This window comes from Podarcis erhardii (genome assembly GCF_964252035.2).
Source record: "Podarcis erhardii genome assembly, chromosome: 10".
In the NCBI taxonomy this organism is placed as follows: Eukaryota; Metazoa; Chordata; class Lepidosauria; order Squamata; family Lacertidae; genus Podarcis; species Podarcis erhardii.
The window spans coordinates 54369500-54394164 of record NC_138500.1 but is presented as its reverse complement, the minus strand read 5'-3'; the positions used below and the strand labels follow the sequence as shown (position 1 = coordinate 54394164).

General features: G+C 38.7%; 1 protein-coding gene across 8 annotated transcripts in view; it reads right to left on the bottom strand.

Annotated features, from left to right (window-relative positions):
- FOXP2 (forkhead box P2) overlaps positions 1–24665 on the bottom strand; it is a 314919-nt gene that overhangs the window by 120300 nt on the left and 169954 nt on the right. The gene's annotated exons all lie outside the window — the stretch shown is intronic.

Below are 24665 nucleotides of genomic sequence, written 5' to 3'. Positions count from 1 at the left end.
AGAAACTACTAAGCCTCCTTCATTCACTTTTCTATCATATAACAAATCCAGTAAGTTGCTACTTTGTGATCTGAAAATATTAAAACTACGTTTTATTTTATTTTCTGTAGAACTGGCACAGAAAACTATTTGCAAATACAGAGCAATGATTACCTGAACAGTATGCACCCTAAAATTGCCAAACTGGTAAAGAAAGGTATAGTTCTGATTAGACTCAAATGAGCTGCTTTTTTAAAGATAGTTTCCAGTAGCCATGACAACAGTTGCTTTGACAAGATGTGCATATGGCATTACACTGCCAGCTGGTATGAACAATGTTTGAACTACTGCATTGAGATGCTGAGCAAACAGAAAAAGTTGCCACGTCTTAACCCTCAGGGAAAGCAGTCATCCCCTGATCAATTATGAAAAGACAGAGAGAGGGCTGCTACAGTCTGGCTCCATACAAGTTTTCTGAGAAAGCACGCAGACACAGCAAACCAAAGTAAACAAACTGCACGCACTATCGCCAGCTCCTAAGAACACAGATTTGTCCGCCTGTAAAAGGCACCAGTACGTGGCTGACGCATACCCACAACAATCCTCTTGCTGTTTTCTTGGGTTTTTCAAGTAATTGCAGACCAGAACGAGCCCTATGAAACCACCCTAGCTTGCTTTAAATTCAAGTGCAACAGATTTTAAAAGAGGATCACAAAGCTTGCTGAGGAAAGGCAGGCCTCTCATTTATTCCTGAGCCTAAAGAGATGTCTGCCTATATTAAGCCAAAAAATATTTTAGATTGCAGAGTGGTAGCTACAGGTTTACAGTAGTACCGTGGAGGCTTGGAAGCACCATCAAGGGATGGGGCAGTGGGCTTTTAGGAGAAGAATATGGCCAAGGTTGTCTCCCAGGCTATGTACACATTGGCAGCTTAAAACACCATGAGGCTGTTTCCCCTGTTTCAAAGCACATTTGCATCGTGCAAAGCACAGAGGAGGAAGAGGTGTCTATACCCCGATGCACATTACCTGTTTGCTTTCCCCACCTGAGGAAAGCTCCCCCATAACACCTATTCATGAAGCTGTCATCTGTGCACCTATCTGCTGGTGTCTCTAATGTACACCCCTTGGCTTAACTGCAAAGCGAATATGGCTTACGTCTTCTAATTGGATGGAAGGGGGAAATGCACCAAACAGCAGCATTTCTCAAGAAGCTACAGCATCAATATGGATGTGGCTAATATTGTGTGTATGTGGCTTCCAAACCTAGCAATGGAGCACACTTGATGTAGAGTAAACTGTAATGTGCACACAACCTCTGACAGCTTCTCATTCCATCCCTTTGATCTGGTACAGTGGTTTACAGCAATCCCTGGTTTACAGAACAAGGAGCCAGTCTCAGCAATGTGCATGTAAGAAATGAAAGCAAAACAACCATGGCACATGCCCCTATCAGGAAGCTGCCTTATACTGAAAAAGATCATTGGGCCACCTGGCTCAGAACTTCTCTCATCTGGTGCCCTCCAGATGTTCTAGACATTCCTGACCACTGGTCATGTTGGTTGTGGCTGATGAAATTTGTAGTTCAGAACATTTGGGGGACACCAGGGTGTGGAATGATGCTCTACCACTGACAGAAAGTGGATCTCCATGTTACTGGAGGGGTTTCCTACCTGGAACCCCAAGGACTGAACCTGGGATATTTTATATGCAAAAGGAGCACCCTTCTCCTGTCTTAAACTTGTGTGTTCAATCGCTAAATGCGAATTAAAATGTTAAATTTGTATGAAAGGGTATCTTAGAAAAGCTGACAACTGGAATACTGTAAGAAATACAGATTGCGGTTGTAGACTCTTGGGCTGGGCTTTAAGTGTTTCTGTTGTGCGGGTTGTTGCTATTATTGATATTTTTGTATCTTTATTTTGGATCTTATGATTTATTTGGGAGCTGTTCCAATTTGGTTGTGTTTTTTCTGGTGTTTTATTTATTGTTTATGGCTGCTTTTGTTATGTTGTAATGTATTTTTTCACTTTGAGCATGGTTTGAACTATGGAAAGGAGACATATAAATAAAATTATGCAAGTATGTATGGTAAACAAATAGAGACGAGTACCTTAAATTCTCCTTTTGTCAATTCACTTACTCATATTAAATCCATGATAAATGAGTGAGCTATGAATGATGTATGGAATTTGTCACTGCTTAGTATATGATGGAATTAGTGCATCTTTCAAAACTGAGGATAATTTGATTTGGTAAGATTTGTGTATCATTTAAGTATCATATACTTACATGGGGGGGGGGCTCAAAACAATTTGCAGTATCTCTAATATAAGAAAACATGAGAAAAGAATTAAAACTGTATATAATATTAGTAAACACACACTAAAGCCTGGATTGAGCAGCTATCATTAAAGCTGCCCATAAGCCTGGAAGAATAAAAATGATTTTCCTGGTGCAGAAATGATAGTTAACTTGGCGCCAGACATGCCTTCCTGGGGAAAGCGCTCCAAAGTCCAGGGTTGCACTATTACAGTACTGAGAAGGTCCAGTCTCCCATTCTGTAAACTTATATGAAGATCTGTCTGCCCTTTAACGCAATTAGCAAAAACTTGCAAAATGGGTTGATGAAACAAATTGCAAATTTTCACTGAAAACGAGCAGTTTAGAAATGAGTAGCAGTTTAGAGGTTTGTGGGGTGGTCATGTCCAAATTCCAAAAACATCTGTGTGGAATTAAGTAGCATTTTTACTTAACAAAGCAATCTAATTCAGTAAAAGTATGGAACATGTGACAGCTTAAAACAATAAAGCCACTGAGGATTTGGATTATAGTTATAATACCATTCTGGACAACAGGTGTCCAGAACAGGCAATATTACACAAAATATTGATCATGTGGCTTTGGGAACACATTACTGCACACTATTTACGGGTAAATATTGCTGTGACTCCTAAACTTGTAAGCAACATACAAATAAACTGATATACTCTTGATAATTGTAAAACCTTAAACAGATAATAATAATATATTTAACCAGATTTGTAAATCTTAGGAGCCAGTGTGATTCTCTGGATTTTACAGCTAAGCGTTATTGAGATTCTGTGTATACATACAAGTTCCTGTTACGTGCATATTCAGGAGCTACATTTTTACATGTTTTAATTACACCTCTTTTTTGGTGTTAGGCAGGACTGAAATTGTTTAATATGTACAAATTACTGAATTATTTTATAAATATGTTGTTTTCCTCTTTTTTGATTTTTTTTCTAAAAGAAAACAGATGTCATTCATATTGTTTCGTTAAAAACAGGAATGTTTAACCTATCAGCCTGTTGCATTTGAGATGTTAAAATGAAAAATGACATCTATGGCCATTAATATCTTCAATGTATAAACAGCACAGCGTGACACATTCTTGAGAGCTGAAGGCTACAAAATCTCTCTGAAACATAAATAACAAAGCACTCAGAATCATATTTGATGTTGATATTCATCTCTGCTGCCTGGGCTCCTTATGAAAATAGATGCAGCCCAAATGGATCTCCTATAATTGGTTTCAGATAGCGGGGTCAGAAGAAATACGATACAAGAAACTATTACATGGAACAGGCGAAACAAGAATGTTTATACAAGCACTACCCTGTTAAACTGACAATGGGCGTATACTTTACAGATAACCAGAAGGAAGGGGGGGGGGAGGAAGACTTGTCATAAGAGATTATTTTTATTCTCCATTTTGTTACGGAATATTTTAACTTTTACTATATAATGTAAAAATAGGCTCTTTTAAGCAAGAATGGCGCAAGATGTCTCAAACCACTTGGAAACAGTGACCAGAACACTATCAAATTCAGCATCTATTTGAGTGAATAATTGCCCAGAAAGTTGAATACCAGTCAAATTTAATTTAAAAATGGAAAGAGGATTAGTTATATGAACTCATACAGCTGCCTTATAGTGAGTCAGATCATGGGTCCATCTAACTCTGGGCTGATCTGCATTAAGGTGGGTTTTTAAACCAGTATTTTTGCTTCTTGCCTGCTTGGTGATGCACGCTCTCTCTCTCTCCCTCTCTTTCATCCACGCTTATATTGATACCACTACTTCTAAGCCTTTGCTCCGGGATTTCGGAGACTAGTTTTATGCTGACTTTTTGGAGTTTTTGCATTACTGCGCATGCACACCAGCTACTACTGGCATCAGTGGGAGTGGCTTCTTTCCTGCAGAACTGGTTCAGCAGCTTTTGCCCCACCCTCATGTTTGACCTTACAGGGGATCTGTGTGGAGGAAGTGTGATCTCCCATTTCATTCCCACTGACCACAGAGTCATGTTAATGACGGTCATACAGAGAAGAAAGTCCTGGTTGTTACTTTGCAGTGTGTACCTGCAAAGCTCCAAATACAAGAATGACTGTGAGCAAGTGGGAAGCCCAGCAACAAAGCATCACAGCCTAAGTGACAAAGCAATAAGGGAAAAAGGTAAAGCATCCAGAATGGTTCAAGAGATTCTACAAAATGATCAAAGAATGTCAGGTGTTTCTTTTTTCTTTTTTACAATTCAGAGAAAATACAAGTGAGGCCCCCACAAGAAAATAATGCAGTGTATTACTGTGTGTGTTGCCTGAGCTTATGGCTGAAGAAGCAAAAAGGACAAAACCAGGGGTTGGTACTCTAACTTGGGTTCCACTTCAAGTACAAACATGCTCATTATGTTCTGAGCATTTTAAAGTGCAACCAGTCTGCATGAAAGTCAATGGAGCATGAGGCTTCTGAATGCCTGATTTGGCCTATGAGGAGGAGGTCTGTGTGGAAGCAATTTAAGTAAATTGACCTTTGCTGCAACTTGAGAGATTCAGGTTTTTTTGTTTTTGTTTTACTAGGCGTCCAAAGCAGCCTCAGTTTCACCTATGGCCTGCAGTATTAACAATAAACTATAGTGCACGGCTGCTGCAAGCTACCCTCCAACCTGCAAAGGAGTATAACAGCGAACTACACTGCCGCCTCAGCCCAACCTGCTATTGAGGGATAAAAGCAAAAAAAAAAATAGCACTGTGGGTTGTTGTACTCTCTCAACTCCAGCCCAAGTCCAAGCATGAAATAAGGGTCCAATACTGGACAGCAAGGTTGTTGTAAACTTCTTTGAGTATAATCTGCAGTATTCAATATATACTGTACTACAAAAAAACACTCTTCCAGTGGCCATCACATCTATTAGCTGAGACCGGTGAATGTTGCCTCCAAGTTCAGAGGCAAAATATCTCTGAACTGCAATTGCTCAAGGGAAAACAAATGGAGATTGTTTGTCTTCAGGCCCTGGTTGTGGGCTTCCTGGTTGACCAATGTTGCCCGTCTGGCCAGTATTGGAAACTGGGTGTTGAACTGCATGGTACCGTTGGCCTGATCCAATACAGTTCTTATGTTCAGAGATACAAACACTCATAGTAAACATTTATTTAAATCAAACACAAAAATCAAATAACCAGCCAATGTGTTGTAGGACAACAAACCAGTGAAACAGGGGACCTACTGGGATATAAACGAATTATATACATCAGTCTTAATACAACAAGATGTTGGAAAGTTACTCACACTCAAACAATTAATTTCACACAGTAATTCAAACATGAAATTGTCTATCAAAAGATAAACAACACACACACACTCCATAACATTAGAAGGCCAACTATCTTTTTCAAAGGATCTAGAAAATTTGGGGGTTTATTGGCCTAACCCTGTGTCCCTCAATCTGGTGCCCTCTAGATATCTGAACTACAATTTCCATTAAACCCAGCCAGCATGACCAATGGTCATAGATGATGGGAAGTTGTAGTCTAAAACATTTTAAGTATACCAGATTTGGGAAACCTGGAGTAATCGCTAGCCCTACTACAGTGTTACCTCGGGTTACAGACTCTTGAGGTTACAAACTCCGCTAACCAGTAAGTGGTTGCTCCAGGTTAAGAACTTTGCCCCAGGATAAGAACAGAAATCGCGTGCCAGCGGTGTAGCAGCAACAGGAGGCCCCATTAGCGAAAGCGCACCTCAGGTTAAGAACTGTTTCAAGTTAAGAACGGACCTCTGGAACAAATTAAATTCATAACCCAAGGTGCCACTGTAAATACTAATAAAAGTAGTGCAGTCAAAACATGTACAATAGCCCACAAAACTTGCGATTTATCATAAGCAGAGCCCTGCTGTATCAGGTCAAAGGCCCATTTAGTATTTCTGACATTTTCCTAACTGTTAATTTCTGCATTATATTTTAGTTTTCACAGAATGTAAAAGCCAATTCCAGAAATATAGTGGATACAGTGCACGTTTACTGCACATTTCCATGTAACAGGCTTCTAGAATAAAAAAAAAAGTCTGCAAATAACATGGAAATGAGTGCTAACCTTGAACTATATTCCACTATATTTCTGGAAGTGGTTTTTATGTCGTGTGAAAGCTAAAATATAATGTGGAAATTAGCAGTTAGGGAAATGTCAGGAAAACTGAATAATCTGCTGTGTGAATGCAGCCTGACAGAGGGAAAACAGATGCCATACTAGAATCAATATGGTGTCTGTAAAGGAGAGCTTTTAGAATAGACAGATGACAGGTTTCAGCAACAGATCTGTTGAACTGGTGTGCAGTATGTTATTGGGACTCAGAAAGCTTTTAAACAAAGTTCGAGAACAGCAGCTCATGGGGAAAGGAAACAACAACATCAAACTCATGGGATCAGAGGATAGGTCTCCTTAATGATCAATAGCTACTCAAAAACAGAAAGCACTACAAAAATAAATAAATGAACAACATCACAATAGAGGGAAATAAATGGAGGGGTCCCCACGGGTCTCTGGTGGAACTTGTGGTATTAATGCTCCAATGTGAGGTAGAAAAGTGAGAAAGGAAGTTGCAGGTGACAGTGAGGGCATAACTTCTGGATTAAAAGCTTATTCAAAATAGAATGCTCTGAACTAGTCATCTCTCTTTCTTTAGATAGTAGACACTGTCCAGGGTGTGTGTGTGTTTTTAAAAGAAAATAAATCCTTTTGCTCCTACGCCATATTTCCACCGAATATTAACCCTCAAGCCAGTGTTTTCAGCAAACAGACTCTCTGGTGTCAAACAATAGGCTTGGCAGCAGAGGGGGGTTTTCAGGAGAAATGTGCATGGGAGGAAAGACTTGCTCCTCTCCCTATCTGCCATCCTGCTTAAGAATCAGGAACGCTTGAAACTACTTGTTTCCTTTCTTTTAAAATCATGGCCAGTTTCAAGCATGTTAGTTAAAAATGCTTTTAACATAATGTCTAGTGTGTTCCTAAATATTCAGAATGGTAAATTACAGGTAGGTTTCAAGGAATTCCCAAAGCACTGGACAGTCAGAGGGCAAGTGAAATTTGTGTGTGGTTCAATCAACCTTGCAAGGGCCACATGCCAGCATTAGGTGTGGCCAAAATTCACAGGACTGATGCAGACACACACACACACACACACACACACACACACACACAGAGATAGAATATACACCCACACATACAGGCAAACAGGAAGACAAGCAAACAACCAAATGAAGTTGGGGGCTGACAAGCAAATACACTCTCACATTCCAGAGGGCAGGCACACTTAATCCATTCACTCAGCCTAGGAGGGAGGGTTTCTTCCTAACAAAGTACTAAGGTATGAGGTCCCCCGGGACTCTAGTACTGTAATAAGGAAGGAGGAAAGCTTTGTTTTTGCTATTCATCACAGTGCCAGGATAGGAGGAGCACCTCCCAGTCTGTGATGGAGAGAAAAAAGTGTTTCAAATGTCTTGTTACCTCTGAAAAGAGCCACTCCCTCTGGTGCAACACCACTGTGAAGGGATGTGGGAATGGTGGCAGCAAGGGAAGGGAAGGAGGGAAGGTGATCAGGAAGTGTGCACCCAAGCCTCCTTTCGCACAACCAGAATCACATGTGTGAGGAGTGGTAGGATGCTTGGATAGGGCTATCATGACAGAATACTGAGGATAGAATAGAAAGATGGTGTTGTTGTTTAGTCGTAAAGATATCAACTGTAATTAAGAGTCTGTAGAATCTATTTTATAGCATGAAAGAGATAATAGTGCTTAAAAGCAAATGTAAGTGGACAAATACTACAGTAAGCAACAATGAGAAAATGAAGACAATCCTCCCTGCCAAACCCCAATTTGAGATCTTGGGGTTATCTAATGAAGCTGACTGACAGTAGGCTCAGGACAGACTTAGCAAAAGCATGTTCACACAATGCAGCTTTAACTTGTTGCATAAATATAATTCACTGCTTCAAAATGTAATATGTCCCACTAGTTTAGATGGCTTTAAAATGGGAGTGTGGACCAGAAAGGCACACTGACGGATTTGAAATAATACCATGAGGTGGCTCGTCTCTCCTGGATCTGGGAATGGTTGATGTTACAAAACACTGGTTTTCTAGATCTGGAAGGATTTGATAATTGGTACGGACGGCATACTTATCTAGGCTATGAAAAGGTTAAAGTCCACAAAGGTTTTTTGAACCATGTGGTAAGAAAATTGCTATACATGGTGTGGGCTAAATATAAGGGCTTGTTAGAACCTAAAACTCCATGGTGGCTATCCCCGATAGAAGCATTCTCAGTCAAGAAAAAAAACATGAGAGGAAATTGGGCAACTTGCAAAGTTTTATTGGAAGAGAAGGAAAATAGGCTGAAGCTAAAACCCACTTAACAGACTGGCTACAATATTTCCAGCTAAATGAGACATTCCAAAAAGACAAACAGAAGGGCTTTTCCGCAGAGCTATCAAGATTCAAGAAAGAATTAATTGAAATTAAAGAAAAACCACTCTCTAAAATGTACAGACTCCTCCTAGACTGGGAAGTCAAGGAGGAAGAAGTAAAATCGGTAATGGTCCAATGAGCCAAAGATTTTGGCTACAACATTCAAATGGAAGCATGGGAAAGATTATGAAGTGAGGACTTGAAATTCTCCATATGCTATAATTTGAAAGAGAATTTTATGGAAATACTTTACCATTGGTACCTAACACCTTCAAAACTGGCTAAAATGTATAAAACCAGGTCAAGCATTTGTTGGAGATGCAGAAAGGCGGAAGGCACAATAATCCATATGTGGTGGAATTGTAAAAAAAATAATAGAATTTTGGGATATAATATATAATGAGCTTCAGAAAATGTTTAAATTTTCTTTCCAGAAAAAGCCTGAAGCCTTTCTGCTGGGTATAATGAGTAACGATATTCCAAAAAGTCTAAGGAGAATTTTTATGTATGCAATAGCAAGAATCTTAATAGCAAAAGAATGGAAAGGAGAATCTATTCCTACTAGCAGACGAAAATGCTAGAATACACAGTTAGCAAGAATGACAGGAAGACTTAGAGATGTTACAGAACAAACATTTAATAGAAAATGGGATACTTACAGAGTATACCTAAAAGAACATTGTAAAAATCTAAATTCTTTGCCAGGTCTGGATTGACCCCTGCATGAAAGTAGGAAATTTTACAAAACCAATTACAACTGAGACACTTTAGGAGATACAATGGAAAGTGTGCAGTCGAAAATGTAACTTAGAAACCGCACTAGGGTGATTGGAAGTCATAATGGAATCTGTTATGTATGAATCTAATTTTTTTCTTGGCAATTTGTATTGAGTTTTTATTGTTTTTGGTGATTGTTTTTCTTTGTAAAATTAATAAAGCATTAAAAAAAGAAAAAGAAAAGAAAGGCAACTGATAGGCCACTGCTTGAAACCAGAAACTACTCTTGAACCAGAAGGCGCTTGCACTGATTCATATCTTACAAGAGTCTGGTGGAGCTAGCAAAAAAGTCATACACCTATCTCACATAGGAGACCTACAACTATATTTGAAATGTTTTCAGAGGGCTTACAGTACACCTTTTTCTCCTTCTGATAAATATCTGGCTAACCTGGACCAGTCTTCTATGGTGGTTTCAATTCAAATATATTTTATTTGGTGGCATGTGTACTGTGTTTTTATTTTTCTGTTGTGAAATACTGTAGCCAATCTGGAAAAGGCGTAGGGCACCCTCTTTTTTTCCAGTGAGTCCAAGTCCTCAAACCACCTTGCTCTCAACTTTCTTCTGCAGAACAATTGGAAATGCTGGCAAATGTACTGCAAATAAAAGCCAATTCAAGTCTGTAGCTCTTCTGACTGTAGGCTTCAAAGGATACAGACATCAATGGAACTACATAAATAGACGGTATCCTGAATCGGCCTCTGTAACTCACTGTTCAATAATGTTTATTATAAAATAAGCAAACTTTCCTAAGCACCACTGGTACCATACAATTGATACGTAATCAGGGACCATTTTAAAAGAAAATGATCTAGCTAGGTAATCAGTTACTATATTTTAGTTGATTGTAAGTCGCTTTGGCACATTTTAGTGGGAAGAGATACACAAATTTAATAAACCCAAACACAGCTACCTGGATTTTCTACTGAGGTTAGATTGCACTCATCATTAAATGCTCTCTAAAGAGGAAAAAACCCTAGTCGCTTATGGAAGCTCTATAAGTTTCCTTTAAAAGGTGACAATGTAACAAAAGTATCTGTTCAAGAAGACATAGGACATCTCTCCCCCATCTAATTTATCAGCTAAAATCTTTCTTGTAGCCTTTCTGAATTAGTCAATTGAAATATTAGGGGAAGTTCACAAATATAGTGATGAATGATTGCAACGAAAACATATCTTTCATTCTGCAATCAAAATGTATATTTTTATAAGTTCTTTTGACTGCCCATTCATTTTCTATGCTCAGAACTAGGAGCACTTACCATGTTAAAGAGCATCTTACGGTTAGATGGCTGATATGTAACAGAAAGATTCAAGGTTTGCGAAGGAGGCAAATACTATCAGTTTAAACACCACTTTATACACCACTTTTATTGTGTAAAGTGTTTCATAATCTTTAGCTTTTTTGTATTCTTCTTGGTTGTATAAGCTCCAAACTAAGGCTGGGAGCTAATATTGAGAAATAATAATATACACCTCTCAGAAACAATGCACAATACTATTACTTATCCAGCACAGGGAACATGAATTGCCGATTTGCTCTGATACAGATGAGGTGTTGTTGACTGAAAAGGAATGTGTGTGAGATTATTCACCACCCAGAATTCACAGACACTACAGAATTAACACGCAATCGGGGACTATTTTAAAAGGCAATGTCTAGCTATCTAGATTTTCTACTGAGGTTAGATTGCATCCACCATTAAATTCTAACTAAACAGAAAAAGAAACAGTAATAAACAGATGAATGCATCATGAAGTTTCATAATGCTATTTAATAAAAGGAAATTAATCACATAATTGTCATAAACCTATTTTCAAACAGCAATCTATCAGAAGGAAATTATGCATCTGTAGTTATTGACCTTTCATTTCAGCATGACTGATACATAATTAGACTAGTTTTGTGAAAAATAATAGTTAATTACCAGAACATTTTTTACTTTAATTGTTTGGGGATATTATTATTATTATTTGCAGCTTAATATATTTTTCTCTGTATGTAAGATGCTAATGTATACACAATACAATAGCAATGTATTTTACAGAAAAAGCTTTTATGCTTAAAATGAAATACACTTTCTATTTTCTCTGCGCCAATCTGTGATAAAAAGAACTTTGAAAACAGGTTTGTGGGGTTTTTTTACAGAGTGTCTGTACAACACCTCAACTTTTTTGCGGCAATTTATTATCTTGCTATGAGTGACTCATTTTCCATCCTGGAATTAGGATGGTGAAACAGAAGACCCATCCTTTCCATCAAAGGGATCTGTTTGATGAGGGTGTGCTGGTGAAACTTGGCTAGCAGTAAATGCGTTTTCAGAGCCCAAATCCTCGTCTACTCACTATCTTTCCAGTAATGAAAAATCAGCCTTTCTCTACTGACAAAATGATATTTTGCAGAGAAATGATAGGAAGGGGTACTCATAGTTATCCTAATCAAGGGCTCCTTGTGTTGGCTAAGCAGGAAGGGAGGCTGCACTTATCCAAGCTCAAGTTCTGCAGGTCCAAGACTAATGCTTATATACACTGCAATTTATCTCTTAAATCAGTGGTTCCCAATGCAGAACCCATTTTTCAAAAACCAAGCCATGCACCCCCTACTGTTGAAAACTTTAGTATCTCTCTGGTAGTTTTTGTTATGTGAATGGGCCGCTGACCCCCTGGGTGGGTTACACAGACCCCCTGGGGTCCATGGACCACCAGCTGAGAACCACTGTCCTGAATGTGCAGCCTTCACATGGTGTGACATTTGGGGTGGAGGCAATGAGTTGTTCCAGCCACTTGCCAATTTCCTGCAGAGAGACTTATGGAGAGACGTCATCAATAACAAAGGGGGTAGGGGAAAACAGGGGAAATTGCATAGTTCTGCTGCCACACTGCACAAATTGTTACGTTGTCACTCTTTCTGAATGCTGTTGATTCAATTTAATTTATGATTTAGCAATGTTTACATAGTACATGGTTTTACGTGTTGTATGGAGCTGTACATAACCCACCCTGGGACTGGATGGTGGAGAGTTGGTACACACACAAATGCTATTGGGAAGGAAGTGTACATGATGATGTACCATCCTTTCCAATTCCAATGACAAATGTCAGCCATTTGCTTTTCCATACAATGTCCCAGGAAAGGGAAACAACAGTATGTCATTGTGTATTGGCATTTCCCAGGAGCATTAGATGCTGCTATTATTATTATTATTATTATTAGTAGTAGTAGTAGTAGTAGTAGTACACTATGGCAGCAGTAGCAGCAGGGCTGCCAGCTTTCTGATTTATTACATTAACAAAAGAAAAAGCCACTGACAACTGACTACTTTAGAACCCCCTTCCTTGAACATGGTTTACAGACATCTAGGAAAAGAGGACACGGGTCCAGAAAGCTCTAGAAAAACCAAACCATCCAGTATTAAGCAGGACACCTGATACCTGGCCACTCTTGAGCTGTGTGAGCTTGCTCTTATTTTCTTCATGCATGAAGCCATTGTGGGAGGTTGATGGGCTCAATGCATAAATAAAACAAGCAACCTTCCTCCCTGGAACTGCAGCACTAAAGGCACTGTGTTGGCTGGACAAGGTGGGGAGGGTTATTTTCTTCTAGCTTTGGCCTCTGAAAAAGCCCATCTTTGAGGGTGAGAGGAAGGAACTGGCTTAGATAATGCCTTCAAGGACCATTCTTCCAATTCATCATCACTCTTTAAATTGCAAGAGGATATTTCCCCTCACAGTTTTAAGGACCCAATGGGAGAGACAAATTAGGCACAGAGAATGAACACCTGAGTCACACATTCTCCAAGGCCAGTTCTTTCCCTTACTGTGCAATGGGGTATTCTTCCTCTCAGATCAAGGACTCAGAGGAAAGGGGCCTCCTTACAATTTGCCCCTCCTTCTGAGCCGAAGCTGAAAGGGCAGGCTGCTGTCATTCAATTCTGAAGGCTGTGGGCTTGTGCCTGTATGTTGTTCTTTGCTGCCATGTCAGAATTAAGACAAGAGAAGGAAACAAAGCTTCAGTATGTTTGGTGGAAAGCCTGGTAATAATTGCGTATCCCTTGAAGGAATATACAAATACTAGCACATCAATATTAATTAATTAGGATACTGTTTCATTAAAGGTACTCATTTACTATGAAATTAAAGTTAAAAAGAAGAAAAAGAAATTCTATCAAAGCACATAATATAATATATTGTATTTGTGCTTTTGTATCCTCCTGAAATAAATGCTATTTTTTTAAAGCAAGAACAGTTAAACTTCATGGAGTATTGTACCCGTCTGTACAGAAAATCATGTCTATTGGTAATTTTAAGGCTTTTAATATGCAATGTACTTTCAAACCTTACTTCATTTATCCACCAAGCAACCCTGAAAGCCATTATTACTTCATTATTATTTTATACAACAGCTTTTACAGATGATGATGAGTAACCATTAAGGGCATGCCAAAACTATCAGGTGAATGTTGGATGGACAGCATTCTGAATTCCTAACTTCCCTGGCTCAGTCACAATTATGTGTTTTCTAATTCACTCCTCCCTGCTCTAACAAGGGTACTACTATCTTGCATTCCACTGACAATGCTCACTGACTGTGCAAAGTTCATATAAATGGATCTATAATGTGACAGAAACGACAATGGAAATTACAGTCACAATGAGAATGGATATGTTGACAAATGCTTCAAACATTGGGCAAAAGATTCCTGCATTGCAGGGGGTTGTACTAGAATATCCTTTTGGTCCCTTCCAGCTCTAAAATACTATGCTTCTATGCTTTGTACAAATTACTTGTTCAGTGGGAGAGTACATGCTTTGTATGAAGGGTTTCCACCATGCTCAAGTAGATCCCCGGAGGATCACTATCAGCTAATGTGGAAAGCACTTGGTGGGATGACCCAATGGTTTGACTCAGTTTGGGTCAGTTGCTTAGGTTCCTACAGCCTCTGAATATGCTTGTTGCTAGTCATGCTGCCAAATTTTAGGATTACCGAGCTTTTGACTGCAAAAGTTGAAACCTTTTTACTCCTTTTTGACAAAAAGGATAACAGGCTACAAGGCTATGGTTATCACTCTTTGCTCAACCCAACACTGAACCAGGCCGAGTCTGGACTTGGGCAGGGGGGTGGGGCCTGGGTCCTTTAGGCATGGCACAAAAGGGCCATCAGACTGTGGTAGCAACTCAGCTTCAAGCAGGCTTCATCCATCTGTCAATGTGCTCTATGTTTGGCTGCTTTGGGGCCTGATTAAGAAGCTGCAGGTAGTGCAGAATGTATTGGCTAGATTGCTGACGGGGTCAGGCAGGCAACAGCATGCAACACCATTGTTAAAACATCTGTGCTGGCTGCCCATATACCACTGAGCCAGGTTCAAGGGTCTTGTATTTACATACAAAGCCCTAAACAATTAGGATACCTTTAAGGATAACCTAAACCCTTATATCACAGCTCCATCACTAAGGTCATGGAGTGCTGTTAAGCTTCTGGACCATGTGGGACAACAAACTGGCTTTGATTAGAAATCAGGTTTTCCAGCAGGGATTTGGCAGGCACCCTCACTTCTAACCTAAAGAAAAAGTATTGAAGACTTTTATTGTGTCAACAAGCCTAGTCAGTGGTTTAAGCTTTTAAGATGAGTGGATTATTTTTATAATCATTCTGTATGGTTTTAAATTGTATTTTAACTGTTTTGTATATTTTGTTGTACATCACTCTGGGATATTGCATGAGAAGCTGCTGTCTTTAAATATTTTTATAAAATACTTGAGGCCTCACAGAGGTGTCCCAATAAATTACAAATTGATACTTATTTGTTTGTTTCTTATTATTAAAGCATTATGGATTAGGAATGGCAAATTCTGCCCATATTCACTTAGTTTTGAAGGGAAATGGTAGGAGTCTTGCGAAAATTAATAAATGGAAAGTTTAGCTTTTATAGGCTACTTCATCAGTTCCCTTGAATAATCCCAGGAGAATGTGAATAGAGCACAAGCATGTCGAATATTTTGAGGCACCTCACAATGACATCAATTTACAAAGGCAAGCTTAGAGTGAAGAGTTGAAACTTGGGAGAAGTCCAGAAAAAACTTAGCAGGAACTAAAATAGCTATAATAAGAAGCTCCTAAATGCCTATAGTGTCATAACAGCATTGTGACAGAATGCAAAACATGCTGCTGAAGAGGCAGGCAACATTTTAATTGAGTATCATGCTTATCTTCGAAAGTGCAAAAATTGGCTGAAGAAGTAACCTCAGACCTTGGCTTTAGTGGATGTTCTGTACTTGAAGCATATATTGGGTTATCCAAAACTGCATTTAGTGGAATTTGGACTTGTTTACTTGTTCATCCATCATATTCCTGCACATCACTTATCAGTCTGGCTAAAGATTGTAGTGCCACATTATTTTGCATCTTATTTAGCATAATAATTTTTTTAGCTCTGAGTATGAGAGCAGCCTTCCTGGCTGCAAAGGGAGCAGTTGTCATGGTTTTGTTTTTGTCATGAGAGTCAAGATTTGGGATCTCCAATGCTTCCAATTTAAGCAATGGTAATTTAAAGTTAACAAGCAATGGGCCACTTAAAATTGAAAACTTTCAGGAATGGAAGAGATATGGCCTGAGGCACACAGCAGAGCATTCCAGAAGAGGGACACCACTGACACTTACATGCAACCCACAAATAGCAACAGAGCAGAGCAGGTTTCAAACAAGCAGCCATCAATTAAAGAACAGAAGCTGTTTATCACAATCCCACTATTTAGCACAACTGTTTGGTAACCAGAGAATGTACTTCCTCTAGCCCCTGCTTGTTGACTGTGCTAGTCATCAAAAGAATTGCATGCTCAAAGAACTGTATTAAAATATACTCAAGGCTATCATCACTACTTGAACTACAGAAACATGCTCCTGGGTCCAGTAAACTACACACACTTGCATTTTGTAAGAAGTTTAGCACTGAAAACTGTAGGTTGCTTCTACTTTGGGAATTCTTATGGTGAAGTTTTTGACTCAGGGTCTACTACTGTGCTGTGCTGAGTATGATTTGGGTTTTCCCAATGAGGCAAAAGCAATTTTAGGGAGAGGAGGAGTGGAGAGAAAAAGACCATTTTTAATTTGTTTTCACTAAACTTTGGGGGAGGCCCTGTTTATTATGAGAAAATTGCTGAATGTTTTAGGATTCCTAGGGTAACATCTAGTGTTGCTAACCTGCTTGTGTGATGGACTTCCACTTGTACAAATGGTATTTCCTCTCCCTCTCCAGCACACCTACAAAACTTGTTCTAGAGGAATAGGGAGGCCTTTGGAGGAAATCGGGGAGTGCTGGTGCTTCAGGCAAAAATGGTAAGGGAAAGTTCTACAATATCTGCTAGTGTGGCATAGGCTGTTGTCCCTAGAGTTTACTATTAACAGATTAAGAATGGTGGGGTACTTGATAGTCTGCCTGCTCCCACGCAAACATGCCTATTAAGAGCATCATCAGAGGCCCTGCTCAGAGTGCTCCGTCTCCTAAAGTGAGGCAGCTGGCAACCTGTTCGTTGTGAGTTGCTTTGGGTTGCCCTGGGCAAGATAAAGTAACTACAGTAATAGTTAATAAATAATAACAACTTAAAATAAGACAGGTGCCAACTCTGATGAGTTTTCCGCACCTGCTTAGAAGTCCAGTTGCTTAGCCAGGTATTTGTTGGTTGTTAATTCCCAGCTCAGGTTGAATTATTTTGGCTTGAGTTGTTGGAAATTTATTGTGGTTTTAATATTTTAATATATGAATTTGAATTGTGTTGTGTACTGTGAACTGCTCTGGTATGTTTCAGATCAGGGTGAGATCCTTATCTTCTCCATCTGCCATAGGGCAAATCTGGCAGGTGGACAGCATATAAATATTTTAAACAAACAAACAAACAAACAAACAAACAAACAAACAAAACATGGACAGAGACTGCTTGTTTGCAACATCTCATCTATGAAATTCCCTTGAAGTATTTAAATATCATCTTTCATGCATATTAATGTTGCTATTGTCTCAGGCTTTTGATGGGGTTTAATTCTCTGATCTGTGGCTGTTTAAAATTGGATTCAACTGCTGTATTATCTTATTTTTTAACGTTGATTTTTAGGTTTTTTGATCACTGCATTTTCCTGTTAATATTATTTTAATTCATGCTGTGAACTGCCTCAGTGACTATAGCTAAGAAACAAAGTATGAATATTTTAAATAAATAAAATATTGCAGTATTGCAGAGATTTGATTCAACATATACAGATTGAAATAATGGCTGAGAGCATTAGAAAACTCTTTCTCAAAAGGCCTATAATTCTTGTTAGACCTTCCATTTTTACAAAAGTATACTTTCTCAAGATTAAACTTGATTATTTCAATTTATTTCTGACATACTCCCATTCTATATTTTAATATCAGCAATACAACAAAAGCTGGACTATTAATGTTAGTTTGTTTATTTTTGCTACACAACGTATACTTTTGTGGAATTCCTTTCTTATAGTATCCAGGATCCAATGCTTTGGATATTTATATGTCAGGTTCAGTCCTGTCTCTCTGGGAAGATCTTTGAGTCAAAATTATTTTGAATTTTGTTTCAGTTGTTGCTGGTTTTGCACTATGTATGCATGGTTGTTTTTTATTTAATTCAGTTTAATGGCTTTGTATTCTTATTGCTTGATATTTTTCTATTGCTGTGAATAGATTTGCTTCATTCTTTTAAGAGCATCTGTAAGCATTAAAGAAAGTTCCCTCATCTTTTTAGGGGGGTTTTCAACCAAAATGCCCAATTTAATGTCTTATTTTGCACCAGGGATGGGAAACTTGTGGCCCTTCAGATGTTGTTGGGACTCTCATCTGTGACATGCTGCTTGGAGAGGATGGAAGCTGTAGTGCATCATCATCTGATGGGCAAACAGGTTCCCCAACCCTGCTCTATTACCTGTTTAATCTATTACTCTGCCTTCAATTACAGTATGTGGGCTATATATCACCCCCAAAGTGGTCTAGTCAAAACAAGGTGTTATTGGTAATAATTTGAAGTTCAGTAAATTCTAAGCATTTGAAAACTTCATTTCCCAATTCATTGCAAACAATTCTGAAATCCCAAGACCTGGATTTTTAGTTCTACACCGTGTTCTCAAGGCTGTTAAACTCACACCTTCACGTTCAAAACTCCAGAAGCAACATAGCTGCACATACTGAGAATTATTTTGAACATGCGAACTGATTCTCATTTGCTTACTCTAAATGGAAGTTGCTTCTTTACGAGGAATTCAGATACAATCTGGAGAATGAATGTGGCACATGGAGGAAATGCATAGAATGTCACCACAAATTTAGCTAGACAGCCTAATATTTCATGTGATCAGACAGATTTTAAAGGAACTACATTGCTTGTGAAAAAAGCAAAGCATACAATCTATACTGAAAATATTCTTACTATGCCATAAGTCAATTATGGGGGGGGGGGGGAATAAGTTAACAAATTTAAATTCTGCACTAAACGTACACTCACATAAGGTTCTCATATGTTGTTATAAATGTCATCAATTATATAATCAAAGGTAATCTTAAATTCACCTTTAGTTCCTGCTCTTGTCCACAAGAAACCAACTTGTACAGCCCAAAATCTACTGTTTCCAAATACTAGTCTGAAATAGCAACACCCTACAATTGCTAGAGCTTCCAACACATACCTTTTCCTTTTCTAGGTTTACATCCAAGAAAGAAAACCAAAAGAAGCTCCTCCAAAAACTCAAGAGATGAAGCGATTGCTGTCCTCAGATGGCCAGTACATTTCGTTCTTCCTTTCACTTATATATTTTTTAGAGTTCTGGTGATATCTTTAAAAGTACTATTCCAAACAGAGATCTAACTATAAAAGACTTTGTTGACAATAGTACCTTATGTCCCTCCTCCGCATGTGCCCTTAAAAGCACAGAAACAGAGGTTGGGAAGAAAAGAGGAGGTCTCCAAAGAGGATAAAGATTTTTTTTAAAAAAATGTTAGTTATCCAACATAATGCCCTGTTTCTCAACTTTACCGAAGTTCCTATGATGCTTGTAATGACCCACTTTTCATAACAACATACCTCATATGACTTGAGGTTATGATATGAGCTGCCTTATGCTTGTTATAATCAGGGTACTGAGGATAATCTGGTGGTTCACACTTTTATAAAGATATATTGTTACTCAGCATTGTACACTGTTTTATTCAACAGTGCTTGAAGCAATGCACAATGTTATTCATAAAACAGCATCTAAAAACAAAACTTAAAACAGAAAAAGTAATGGGAAACGAACAACAGGAGCAATATCACCACCACCACCACCTGTTGCTCAGTCTATCAAAGTCCTAAGAAACCTCTTTGGATAAAGGAAACTTTGCAATAAAATTAGACTCTTTAGAGAAGGGCACTTTTGTATCTTAGAAAGGAAATTCTGTGGGAATCTTAGAGCCCAACCCCTCTTTTCCACATGTTACAAGAATGGAGATTTTTATTCCAGTCTATCAGAAAATTCTGGTTCTTATCCTCACAATGCTCTACTTGACACAATGAGGGAGTGGTATATGAGGCAGAAGCTCCACTTTAAACAACATGGCTTGATTTCCATGATGTTTTCCTGTCAAGGAAAGGTTCCTATGTTACTCTCCAAGATTGTTGTTACCCAGAGTATTGAGGCACAACCTTCTCAACATATGTTATACTCAGTTGTAAGACTCTCAATAAGCACCTGGGAAGGCATAGGTTGTGGTCTTTAGGTCTTGGCAAAATTGTTAATAAACTATTTTCTTGACAGCCACATACACTTAGTCTGTAACAGCTAGATTAATCGATTTAAAGACAGGATGGAACAAGCAAGGGAGCTAACACACCCCAACCGCCCGACCTTGCCATCAGGCCATGCCACATGCTGGCCTCCTAGGAAAAAAGAACTGCTTATAAGTACATATAAAAACTGCAGGAAGTACATAGCTTTCTCTCATACATGAAGCAGATAGAAAAATACCTCTTCTACAATAGTTTATTGCTGTGGCGATGCATGCCTCAGACAGAAACAAAGAAATATGTTTTTTCCCTTTATTACTATTGTTTTTCTCACATTAATTTTTTCTGCATAATAAATTGACTAATTAGCTGATAGATCAACTAAAACTCATATGATCAACCAGCTAACATTTCTTTAATTGGGTGGCAACCCTATTTTTCTTACATAATGAACATGAAATTAAGATAAAGTTTTCCTCAATTCCTAGCAAAAAGTGGCCTACCAAGCAATTCTACCAAATGTTTACTGCCTTATGCTGCAAAACAAAATTAATTTCCCATTCCTATAGCTTAAATTAATTATTTTATTAAGACAAAAAATGCAATTGGCAATTCAAGTGTATAATGTGATATGGTACTTCATGTTACATATTCTAAAAATTGGCTCAAACATCTAAGCATATTATGCATAAAGTCTCAAAATTCAAAAAGTGTGGCGATGATTGGGTACTGAGAGAATGGTTGAACACACTTTTGGTAGGTTAAACCGTCTTTAACCCAATTTGTGCTATGAAAATACTCATGCTGGCCACATGAGCCGGAAAGCTGTCTGTGGACAAATGCCGGCTCCCTCAGCCTGAAGTGAGATGAGCGCCACACCCCAAAGTTGCCTTTGACTGGACTTAACTGTCCAGGGGTCCTTTACCTTTAACAGTAATATGCAGGACAGAAACGGAGAAAGGTAGGATCTAAGTAAAGGAAGGAAAATCAAAAGCAGAGTACGTGGGTGAGGTTCAGGCTACTCCCTCTGAGGGCAGGGAGAACTTCCAATACCTTATTCATGGTCCTCCCGGCCAGAGGACACAGCCTTGCCACTATCCTATGACACAGCAGGTAAGTCCCCCAGAGAACTTTTGTCTCAGCAGTCTCTCAGAAGCCAAAGGCTACAAAATAAGGTAAGGGCCCTTTAAACGGTCAGCCCCTTCAGGGAGGTAGAGCCTATCACACTTTATCAGCTTACATAAGGCTTCAGTTAGCTTTTGCTCCATGCAGAGACAATTTTTCTTCTGGCAGCCTTAGTAGGGCTCACTGGAGCTGTCCAAGGTACTGCATACTCTCAGCATGACACCGACTTTGTGACTAGACACAGTCTATTTCCCCAGTAAGCCTAACGTTTATATTGTTTACAGTTTAAGAAGATGAAGGCGCTGAAAAGTTAACACATCAACTTTAGTGCACCCAAAGAACTGTCCTTTTAGAACTAGCAGGAGAAAAATGTGCATGCATCAATGTTTGTCCTCAATGAAACTGAAAGTAGAAAATCACCTTAGTTAGTGACTATCAGATTTTGTGGAAGCATATTAAATGACTTAAAGGAAGGTCAATTTCTCAATTATATAGAAATGCTAAGATGGTGGACTAACAAACCCTGCATTAAAATGTTGAAAGGCACCATGAGAATATATTTCAAGTAGATGTTAATGCATTTGTTAATAAAATAAAAGCGTATTCTACACTATTCTACTTTTTTAGAACTACACTGGCATAAATAAATTGGTTTATATAATAGTATCTGTGCTTCTATTATCTTGTATCCTATTTTCATCCGGAGCTTCACCACCCTGCATTATTAAAAAAATAACATCATGAACTGGAATAAAGTAATCTCAATACTTGCTTAATCTTAGTGTTCATACAATGGTCCAAAAGCAAAATAATGTAAAAGTGTTTCTTCTATCTAATGTCTCTAGGGGAATAATTCCCTAAAGGTACATAAACTGGCAAGAATGCTTTTCTAGGTTTAAGGAATTATTCAGAGTAGTCTTCATAAATCATTGGAAATACTATAAACAAGTAGATGCATCCAGGAGTACCCCAAAGCCGTATGCCAAAGGGACAAACTAAATTTGACCTGGGAGATTCACTTTCAGATCCTCTGATGGTTAAAAGCAGCCACAGTGGGCTCCAATTTTGACTGGAGTTGCAGAGCTAGAGAAAGGGAATAATTCACTTGTGCACACTGTTCCCCTGACTCATAATGCCCCACCCAGCTGTTATTAGCTGCAGAGGGTACAGGCAGCATGGGGGGGGGGGTTTGAGGAGATAGGTACTTGTATTTTTGTACCTGCCTTTCCCCAATGACTCCATGGAGAACAATGGCTTCAGGGAATTTTGCTGGAAAATTATTAATGTTCTTAATTAAGTTTATGGATATTTATGGAGTGGTGGTATTATATTTTTGTACTCTGTACAATGCCTTAATATGCCTTATGAAAGTGCAGATTGTAAATATTTAAATAAATACAAGAGAATGGGGTGAAAGGTTAAGCCCTCCAAGTACTGTAACTCCTATCCAAGTTGCACACTTCGCTTGCATGCAGCTAACTGCTTTTAATCAAAGAAAAAGACTTTGGTGAGTTCCAGTCATGCATATCCTGCTTAGTTTGGTGACCAGTAAACCAAATAAGCTGAATTGCTCATTTATATTTGTCAGGCATGCACAAACACTCACATACAGTGGCACCTTGGGTTACATACGCTTCAGGTTACATACGCTTCAGGTTACAGACTCTGCTAACCCAAAAATAGTGCTTCAGGTTAAGATCTTTGCTTCAGGATGAGAACAGAAATTGTGCTCCGGCGGCGCAGCGGCAGTGGGAGGCCCCATTAGCTAAAGTGGGGCTTCAGGTTAAGAACAGTTTCAGGTTAAGAACGGACCTCCGGAACGAATTAAGTACTTAACCTGAGGTAGCACTGTAAACATCTCTTTAAGCCTGGCCTAAATCAGCTTCATTTTAATGGCACAATCTGCCCTGGTGTTACTTGTAGCTCTGATGGTACTGAGGTTTTTTGTTTGTTTGTTTTTAAGTAAACCTCACACTACAACCAGAGGTTCAGTTAGCAGCCGAACACAGCTCTTAGAACTGGGTTTTTCATTTCTTAAAACCCTTAACACATTCCTTAGACAATTCTGTTGAATTTCTAAGGAATGATGGTAGCCATCTTGAAGAACTAGGAAATACCCTGGGAACTCTAAATACTTGATGCGTTTTTAAGTACTGTGGCAGTCATGCAAATCATGCTGGAGAGATTTTGAGCTCTTGAGATAGATGCCATCTGAGGAAGTCTGAATGTGTTATGAAAAGCTATGAAACATCTTTTGAGTGAACCAGCAGAAAGGAAGAAGGAAAGCATGGTGTCAGTGAATTATGTACGGATAGGAGAAACTGACTAAATATTGGTGCATTTCACTTTTCTGTGAACATTCTTTAAATAAATGTTTTGTGTGTGTCACTCCAGAGATCAACACTTTAATTATTATACTATACCCAGGGGTAAATAATTTATTTAATTGTATAAATACTGAGACCATTAATTCTTGCCTAATCACTTAAAATCCCTATTGCTTTAAGTGGCTATTTTAGTACCAGTGGCTTGCAATGCATATCCCAACAGAATTGTGATGGTGCTACTTCTCTGCAGATTGCAATTTGAGAATGCCATGCCTACATCAAATCCCGGAAATCTGCAATGCTCAATCACTCTTCAACATTGCTATGAAATCCTGATGTTTGATATAGTGCCTATAAGAGATTGTCTCATTCCATCCCTAAGAACTGGGCTGGTTTGGATGTACATTTCCTGGCATGTCAAACCATAGCTCAGCAGCAGTGTGTGAGTGTGTGTGTGAGTGAGTGAGTGAGTGAGTGAGTGAGTGAGTGAATCAATAATAATCTGGTATCTGGAAGGGGTAGTATCAACAGCAGATGCAGTAGAGGTGGTGAAAGGGAGGTTTTCTGAGCTAGGTGTGGGCTTGTTTACCTACGGTGTGCAACATGTTGGGTTGAGAAAAGTAGAATAGCTGTGCCTAGTGGTTGATATTATAAGCCTCCTTACCATGCTAAGAGATTCCTGTCACTATTTCCTTTGGCTTTATACATACACAACTTACCCCATCTGCTCTATCCCATAACCTGTATCTGCCCATAGAAACTCCTATCAGTCATCACAACATGTTGCTTGTACATTTTTGGCAAGGTGTTCTAAAATATTGATGATGTCACTACATTTTTCACACCTTTAGAAATTCAGCCTAAAACTAAAGATTGGAGAAAGGGTATGTACATTTAGGTCCAGTACAGATGTAGTATCTCCTAG